This window comes from Choloepus didactylus, chromosome 1, assembly GCF_015220235.1.
Source record: "Choloepus didactylus isolate mChoDid1 chromosome 1, mChoDid1.pri, whole genome shotgun sequence".
In the NCBI taxonomy this organism is placed as follows: Eukaryota; Metazoa; Chordata; class Mammalia; order Pilosa; family Megalonychidae; genus Choloepus; species Choloepus didactylus.
In genome coordinates this window covers 186375642-186385524 of record NC_051307.1, presented here as the reverse complement: position 1 = coordinate 186385524, position 9883 = coordinate 186375642, and the positions used below count along the sequence as shown (strand labels likewise).

The window sequence follows — 9883 nt, the reverse complement described above, 5'->3', positions numbered from 1 at the left end:
AAAGATGGACTCTAGCCTCTCCAGCCTGGTGTCCCACAGCTCCACCCCACAGTTTAGTCCCAGGGACTTACAGAGGATGAAGAAAAGAGAACTTTAGGAGCCAAGATGATTCTGCATATACTTTTCCCAGTTTGGATCTAGTCAAATACCAGGACACACGCGGGAAGCAGGACTGTGATCTGACCTCTTCTCCTCCAAGCCCTGCTCCATGTGACCAGAGAGCCTCAGGCTGTACGTGGGCATATCCCTGGAGCCCAGTGCATGCTGGGAAAGGATGCTTGCATTCCCTGCAGGCAGACCTTGGCTAACAGATGCTGCAGACTGGCTGCCGCTGCCTCCTCTGACCTCAGAAAGCAGAACGAAGTGGATTGGGAACTTTTTACCCACACTTAATTCCCTTCAGCTTCACCATACATGGATGCTGACATCCCGCCCCTGTGGGAAGATTGTGTGTGTTTAACATAGCTAGAGGCAAAAAAGAAGCAATTACTCTTGCCCCAATCTCTTATTCCACAAAACAGCCTTCCCATACTTGCTGGTGAAGTCTCAGTTTCTTTAATATCATCCCAACAATCTCTTTTCATGACCCAACTGTACTCAGAGACCTCCCCCCACCCTATCCCCGCACACTGCCTTCATCATTTAGTCCTGACCCTTGATTGCGACAGAGCTGAGTATGCTTCCTCAGGATGCCTGTCCATCCATTGCCATCTAGCGTTTGCACACTGTCACAACTGCCTAACAGAAACCATTTCTTTGAGCTATTTTGTTCATTCCCCTGTAAATAAATGTTAAGAGTGGGTTTGTCTTTTTTTACTGTTTCCAGGAATATTTCTGTTTCTGACACTGGGACAGATATTTCTGTGCTAGGCCTCATCTGAAGGAAGCCCCCTGTAACTATCTTTCTCAAGATTTCAACTTAGGGAAGAAACCTCTAGAGCAGCACTTCTCTACTTTTAATGTGCATTCGAATCATAGGAGGATCTTGGTTAAAATGACACAGGTCTGGGGTGGGGCCAGGAGTCTGCATTTCTAATAAACTCCCAGGTGATGCCAATAATGCTAGTCCTTGAACCACTGTTGAGTAGCAAGGAGCTAGAGGGACATCAGAGACTCAAGCATTAATTAGCAACTAAGTGTTCAGAAGGAGCCTCCTCTCCATCTCTAAACATCACAGCAGCCCCTCCACAGCCCATGGGAAAACCCTGCTTCACTCTGCTACCAGTGTGTGGAATCCTGCCCTAGTGGGCGTACGGGGAAGTGGTTAAGTGCTTGAGCCTTCCAGCGAGGCGCACTAGGGTTTAAAATCTGACTGTATGTGCCATAGACACCAAATTGTCTTCCTCAGTTTTCTCCTCTATAAAATAGGGACAATAATACTCCTATAATACTAATAATGTACAAATAATTCATTAGTATGAGATAATACACATAGCAATTAGCCCCGTGCTAGGTGCTAAGAGCTACTGTCATTGATTGCTAGGAAAGCATTAACGTCCTGTCTCACTAGCCCTTAACTGTTACTTTGTTCTATGAGAGGTGGCAAGTATTAGAATAGACAGGGGCTTCCGGAGGCCAAAAGAACAGACCCTTATATTAAGAAAAGCAGGGAGGTGGAGAGGAGGGATATGAGAAGCAGACAACGTAATAGCTGCTGCTGCCCTTTGATTTCTGCTGAAGCCTCTGAAACCTGCTTTGTCAACTGTAAATGCCTCTCCGAGGGGTGGCAACCCAGCTCGGAGGCTGTCACTGGCCACACACATGCACCCTTCCCTGCCTTGCCACTTGATGAAGGTGGCTTTTATTCCCTCACCACGAGGTTCTAATGCTGTCCATCATGCACTCCACTGGACACAAGGCAGAGAGCAAAGCAGGTAGCCAGCCCTGCCCTGGGAGCTTTGCGGGGAGTGGGTGCTGCCTGAGAAATAGGAGGGAGAAGGCCATTCCACTCAGTTCCCAAGCTAAGGCCCAAAGGCTGACAGTATGAGGAGTTAGGAAGGACAGTGGTTATTTTATTTATTCAAGATGGTCACTTTAACCAGACTAACCTGTATTAAAATTCCCACACACAAAAAAGAAATATTACAAACTTTTTTTTAAACAAAGTATATTCTGAGTTACAGCTTCCTCTGTCTGAGAGCAAGAAAGTGTTTTCTGCAAGCAAAATCCCTTTGTTATTTGAAGCCATTTTCAGCCATGAGAAGCAACCAAATGCTAAAGCTTTAGAAGTACTGAGAGGGTAAATACATTTGCATTGTTTTAACTAATTCTTCCCAAGGCCTTTACCATTATATTTTTCTATATTTGAATAGCAATTCTAGATGAAGTGATTTTATTAAAAAAAAAAAAATGCAGCAAGCCTTTAGAGGGCTGGTACATTTTATACCAACTCCTCAGAAAAGCCTTGGAAAAAATGACTTAAGGGTTAGAGACTTCCCCATTTAATAGAGGGGGACACTGAGGCAAGTCCTTCAAAGAGCTGGTGTCAGAACTTCTAGTTGAGGCCAGCTTGGAGTAGGGGCAATCTTATCATACTATCTATCTATCACATCAAGTTTCATGGCTTTAAATACTATCTATGTGTCCTTGACTTCAAAATATATATCTCAGGTCTGGACCTCTCACCTGAACTCTAGACACACATATCCAAGCCTGCTTGCTTCTCCACTTGCCTATATATCAGGCATTTCAAACTTAACTTGTTCAAAACTTAATGTATACTAGAAAATAAAAAAGTATTTGCAAAATCCTTTAAGGGACTGGAGAGAAAAAATGTGGAACTATTAAACTTCCCCTACCTGGGGAATTCCTGATAATTCTCTTGAGCATTAGGGACTCCCAATTTAATAAGCCAAGTCCTCAATCTTGAGGCTTGCCCTCATGCGACTGATATCCATAACGGCAAAGCTAAGCCTACTTATAATTATGCCTAAGAGTCACCCCCAGAGAACCTTTTTTGTTGCTCAGATGTAGCCTTTCTCTCTAAGCCAAACTCTGCAAATAAACTCACTGCCCTCCCCTCTATGTGGGACCTGACTCTTAGGGGTGTAAATCTCCCTGGCAACATGGGACATGACTCCCAGAGTGAGCCTGGACCTGGCACTGTGGGATTGAGAAAGCCTTCTTGACCAAAAGGGGGAAGAGAAATGAAACAAAATAAAGTTTCAGTGCGTAAGAGATTTCAAATAGAGTCAAAAGGTCATTCTGGAGGTTACTCTTATGCAAGCTTTAGCCAGATATTGAAAAAAACAAACAAACAAAAATGTCCTGATATGTGACCCCCACCTACCCACCCACCCAAACCTGCTCCTGCCTCAGTCTCTGTCCGGCGCTTCTCCGCCCCGCCTCGAGTCCTCGGTCGGCCGGCGATGGGGACCAGAGAGATAAGGGGAGAGAGGGTGCGGACAACGTCTTACCCGGAGCACTTGTGATCACTCAGGACTCGCGGTGGTAAAGCAGATAAACTTTTAATGGGACTAGGCAATCATCATCTTTACAGGTTCCACCCGGGGCGAGACGCCTCGGGGGAGAACAACCTCGATGCGGCCGTCAGGTACGGCTCCTTGTGGGCTGTCTCCCCGAGCTCTGCCCGGGAACTTTCTTATAAACCTTGCGTGTATCCAATGGGCTAACGCCACGCACACAAGCATGATTGGTGAATACAGCGGGTGGTTACATACATCAGAAGCCGGAAGCAGGATGTGGGCGCCATCTTGGCACCACTCGATGGGCGGGGGGACTTTGGAGCAGGTTTACAGCGCATGCGCTATGCCCGTCCCGGGAGACGGCTCTCCACATCTCCCCCTTTATTATTTATATCGACCCAGTGTCCCCAGTGATGAGTGTGCTCCCGTGAACCCAGATGGCTCACAATTTGTTCCGGTGCTTTGGGGAGTCTGGACTAGGTCTCAGCCATTTAGCGGCGGAGCCTCTAGCACCGACCAGAATGCTCACCTCATATGGAGACAGGAGAGTCCGTGAGCTGGAAACAACATGACTCTCCCTGCAGTGCTTTGCCTTGCAACTGGGGGACAAAGGCGGGGGCAGGGATAGCATTAACCAGAGTCGGAGGCGTCACTAGGCGTCCCTATGCATTGGCTAGAGTCAAGTCTGGCCACAACTATGACTCTGCCTTAGGGACCTACCTGAGACAAAAATTATGACTGCTGGCGTCGCCCGTTATACCCGGGACATAGCTGCGCGCTTAGCTACAAACCTCGCTCCCGAGTGCCCCGCCCGAGGCGGCCAGGATGGGGTATGGCCATCAGAATGGTCGCTGTTGGGGGTATCAAAGGTGGAGGACATAGCCATCATAATGGTAACACGGTACTGCCGCGCTTGAAACAGGCGTTCTAGCAAAGATTTAACAATGACTAATCCCACCAATGGTCCCACCATCAAGAGAATCCAATTAGTCAAATTGGGCCAAGAGAACCAAGAGGTGACTTGGTCCCACAGATTTTTTACAGTCTCGCCCAGTGTGGAAAGGTCGAAACTAACAGGCTTCAATTTCCTAATGTTCTCAAGTCCCTGAAGGCCGGAGGCTTGGTCCAATGGCCCAGGCCGTATATTCGTTGGCGTTTCTGACAGCTGCTCCCCGGCCTCCCCAGGTGATGCCACGGTTCCCACCAGTCTTTCCGGAACCCACACTGGTTGACGTCCTGGTTCCTGGGGAAAAACACAAACAGAGCCTCCGGCCCAGCCGAGCACCGGGTCAGGGCCTTTCCACTGTGACGTGGAGGGAGCGATATGGCCCTTAACAGTCTCCCATATAAGGACTAGGATCGGGTCCAAACAGACACCCGTTTGGCGCGCTCGGTCTATATCACGACCAAGTTTCATCCAAGAGGGCAGATTAAGGCTGCCAGAACAAGGAAACCAGGGGGCAAAAGTGGCCACATCATCAAGAAATCGCTGGAGAGAACTTCTCTTAATTGAGATACCCCGCTGTTTCAAAAGGGTCTTTAAGGGGGTTAATAGGGGTGAGCTTTCAGACTGCCCCATGCTTGCAGTCGGCACTATCTCTTAATCACTCGGAGAGCTCTTCCGAGTCCCCGGGGCTACCTGAACGCCCACGGGCCCTAGTCCTCGTACGAAAAAAAGGGGTGCTTACCTTCTCGCGGTGATCAGTCGCGGAGGTCAAACCACGGATCCCGGGAGCACGTCTCCGTCGGGTCGAGGGGAACGCGAATGAGGTTCCCCGTACGGGCCACCACTTGTCCGGCGCTTCTCCGCCCCGCCTCGAGTCCTCGGTCGGCCGGCGATGGGGACCAGAGAGATAAGGGGAGAGAGGGTGCGGACAACGTCTTACCCGGAGCACTTGTGATCACTCAGGACTCGCGGTGGTAAAGCAGATAAACTTTTAATGGGACTAGGCAATCATCATCTTTACAGGTTCCACCCGGGGCGAGACGCCTCGGGGGAGAACAACCTCGATGCGGCCGTCAGGTACGGCTCCTTGTGGGCTGTCTCCCCGAGCTCTGCCCGGGAACTTTCTTATAAACCTTGCGTGTATCCAATGGGCTAACGCCACGCACACAAGCATGACTGGTGAATACAGCGGGTGGTTACATACATCAGAAGCCGGAAGCAGGATGTGGGCGCCATCTTGGCACCACTCGATGGGCGGGGGGACTTTGGAGCAGGTTTACAGCGCATGCGCTATGCCCGTCCCGGGAGACGGCTCTCCACAAGTCTCCCTCATCTCAGCTAAGGTAACTCCATCTTCTGGTTTATCAGGCCAAAAACCTTGGTGTCACCCTTGGCCTGTTGCTTTCTCTCTCATCCCATACCCAGTCCATTGGCAACTCCTGTTAACTTCACCTTCCGTAGATCCCAAATCTATGTGACCACTTCTCACCCCTGTAACCACGCTGGTCCAAACCACCATCGGCTCTCACCATTATCTCTGGAATATTGGAACTTCTGCCCTTGCTCCCATAATTCCATTCTCAGCATGGCAGCCGGAAAGACCTTGTTAAAGTGTCCAGATCATGCCAAAATCTCTCCAATGACCCCATCTCACCTAGAATAAAATCCAAACTCCCCACCCTAACCCACCAGGCCCAGATGATCTGGCCTCTGGCCTGTCTAACCTCATCTCCTCTCCCTCACTCACTCCTTCTCTCAACGTCAGCTACGCTGGCCTCATTGCTGATTATGGAACAAGCCAGGCACACCTCAGCCTCAGGGCCTTTATACTTTTTGTATTTTCTGCTCCTAATACTCTTCCCTCAGATATCCATAAGGCTCACTCCCTCACCTTCTTAGTCCTCATTCAGAAGTCTCCTTTTCAGCAAGGCCTTCCCTGATACCCATCAACACTTCACATTCACCTTTTCTCCTTTATTTCTTCTTCTAACATTTATCACTACCTACCATACCATATATTTTACTGTTTTGCCTTATTATCTGTCTTCCTTTCTTGACTATAAGCTCCATGAGGGCATGTATTATTGAATCCCAAATGCCTAGAACAGGCACCAGCCCATAGTAGATGCTCAACAAATTTATGTGGAATGAATGAATGCATCAGTGGACCTGAGCTCATGATCAGGCCTACATAATCAAATCAACTCAAGTATCCATGGAACACTTATTACCAGCAAAGCCCTGGGTCAGGTGCTATGAGGAATTCAACAGCAATATTGCAAATTCCCCGTTTCAACACGCATGCAGTCTTATTTAGAAGACAAGTCAGAAACGTCAGGAATGTTAAATAATAAAGGATTTAACCCTTTGTGACCTAACAGGACTTTCTGGTCTCTCTAAGACAAAATCTCTAAGATCTAGGTTACTAGACTTCTGATTTAATGGAATTAGTGATTCCCTACTCACTGACAAGTCCTCTATCCTCTCAAAATGGCAAAAACCTCTTAATACACACGTGAAGTAGACATATAAATGATTGGACTGGTGCAACAACCAAGCTGCCAAAAAGAGAAAGGAAGATAAACAAAAGTTCATGCATTAAGAGTTAAATAAGAATTTTAAATCATCATCAAAGAAAACCATAAGTAGGTATGTTAAAAGTTACCACATATTGTCAAAAAGTCATACATTCATAACTGTACACTCGGCATTGTAAATAATCTTATGAAATATTTTTTATTTACACTATTCAAAATAAAAATTTTAATGAATGAAAAAAAAAGTTACCATGGGGACTCTAGAGAAAGTTATTACCAAGGAAGTCAGGAACAGCAGGGGTCACTTAAGGTCACTGAAAACAGGGCAGGTCAGAGAGGAAGCACGTTTAAGCCAGAGTCTTCATTTATCGAGCCAACTTGAATACTGCATTTGGGGAGCCCTGGGTCCCCCCCAGAGGTAATGGAGGAATTTCTTGAAGAGGGAAGTAACAGTCCTGATACATTAAGAACATTGCTAAACCCCAAAACACCCCGCTCCGGTAGTTTCCATCTCGGAAGTCCCCTCTCTTTCAGGAGTATCTCGCTGAAGCATCCTAAAAAACTTCAACCGCAGTTGAAACGCCTACGCTATGCTTGGTTTCAAGGATGGGAGCCTTTATTTCCCGGGACAGTTCCCACTTGTCCTTGTGTCTAAGAAAAGCTGAGCCTCTAGGTGGCTTTGGGAATTAATTTACAGCTCATGCTTAATGCAGTAGCCCTGTCTTTTTACCTACAGCTTTGCTTACCATCATTTATAAGAAACTCTCACCATCACTACCAGACTCAGTGAGTTGCTCCTTAATTTGGCAAGGCCTTGTTGAAAATCTCCAGATGTAAGTGGGTGTCATGCTTTTTTGGGGGGTCTGGGAGGAGAAGGGGGCAATTATCCATTGCAGCCACAGCCACCAAAATAGCAAAATGGAGAGTCACCAAAAAATGCCAACCACAAGGATTGTGACAGTGATAGCATCACATCCAACAGGGGAAAATGAGGAGGAATAAGAGGAAACACTCTGAGATTCATCTTCTCCTTTTAAAAAAAAGAACTGGAATATGAAATGGAGGTGAGAGGGCAAGAAATTGTTCTCAGCAATGAAGATCATTCAGCAGAAACTGACAGCCTCCTTGCTTCCCACCAACCCTTCAACACACCTCTCCTGGAAAAGGGGTCTCACTGCCTTAAGGAAAATCATTGAGATGATTCATTCAGCAAATGTTTTCTGAGCACATACTGTGTGCCATGCTCTGAGTTAGAAGGAATCAAGTGAAAATACAAAACAACGGAGTTCAATCTTTGAAAGGTCCTGTGAAGTCTGATTTCAAAATTCTTTTTCACAGTCTCATCTCTGACCATTTTTCTTTTAAACCTACCTGAGACAGAGCTGCCATCTAAAAATTAATCCTATTCAACTCAAGTTTCCTAAGAGAGCAGCCTCATTCCCTCTTGGAAGTGTCCATTATATCCTGTACATGACAACACAGAGCTGTGAAGCGAAGAGAACATTCCCTTAAAATCTAACAACAGAAAAGTTATTCACTGTGGCAGCTCTTTGCACCCAGGAGATATGGAGATTCCATATCCAGCTGCCCCCTCCTCAGGAAATCCACACAGACAAGACAAAAGCTACGGCCACGCTTTTCCCAGGAAGAGTTAAGCCTCAGGGCCACCACCCTGTCTTGGGAACAGCTTTAACATTTCTGGTAGTTCCCTCATGAAGTAAATAAATCTTTGGAGAGTCTCAGCCTCACTGCAGCCACCCAGAGACTGCAGAGCCCAGTCTGTCCACCGCCTCCTACTCCGGATACAGAACATCCAGTCATGGATAACAATGAGCCGGTGCACAAGGCCAAACTGGCCTAGCAGGCTGAGCGATACGATGACATAGCAGCCTGCATGAAGTCTGTAACTGAGCAAGGAGCTGAATTATCCAATGAGGAGAGGAGTCTTCTCTCAATTGCTTACAAAAATGTTGTAGGAGCTCATAGGCCATCTTGGAGGGTCGTCTCAAGTATTGAGCAAAAGATGGAAAGTGCTGAGAAAAAAACAGCAGATAGCTCAAGAATACAGAGAGAAAAGTGAGACCGAGCTAAGAGATATCTGCAATGATGTACTGTTTCTTTTGGAAACAGTTTTTAATCCCCAATGCCTCACAAGCAGAGAGCCAAGTCTTCCACTTGAAAATGAAAGGAGACTACTTTCGTTACTTGGCTGAGGTTGCTGCTGGTGATGACAGGAAAGGGATTGTGGATCAGTCACAACAAGCATAACAGGAAGCATCTGAAATCAGCAAAAAGGAAATGCAACCAACGCATCCTATCAGATTGGGTCTAGCCCTTAACTTTTCTGTGTTCTATTACGAGATTCTGAACTCCCCAGAGAAAGCCTGCTCTCTTGCAAAGAGAGCTTTTGATGAAGCCATTGCTGAACTTGATACATTAAGTGAAGAGTCATACAAAGACAGCACACTATTAATGCAGTTACTGAGAGACAACTTGACATTGTGGACATTGGATACCCAAGGAGATGAAGCTGAAGTAGAAGGAGGGGAAAATTAACCGGCCTTCCAACTTTTGTCTGCCTCATTCTAAAATTTACACAGTAGACCATTTGTCATTCATGTTGTCCCACAAATAGTTTTTTATTTATGATTATGACAGGTTTATGTTACTTCTATTTGAATTTCTGTATTTCCCATGTGGTTTTTATGTTTAATATCAGGGGATTAGAGCCAGTTAACATTAGAGAGTTATCTGTTTTCATCTTGAGGTGGCCCATATGGGGAAGTGGAATTTTTATACAAGTTATAAATGTTTGGCATAGTACTTTCAGTACATTGTGGCTTCACAAGGGCCAGTGTTAAAACTGCTTCCATGTCTAAGCAAAGAAAACTGCCTACATATTGGTTTGTCCTAGTGGGGGATAAAAGGGATAATTGGTTTCAATCACAAGTGTAGTTATTGTGGGTACTTTAAGG

At 46.4% G+C, this 9883-nt stretch overlaps 1 pseudogene; it reads left to right on the top strand.

Moving 5' to 3' along the window:
- Positions 1-8697: 8697 nt before the first annotated feature.
- On the top strand, positions 8698-9464 carry LOC119528017 (annotated as a pseudogene).
- The last annotated feature ends 419 nt before the right edge of the window (positions 9465-9883 follow it).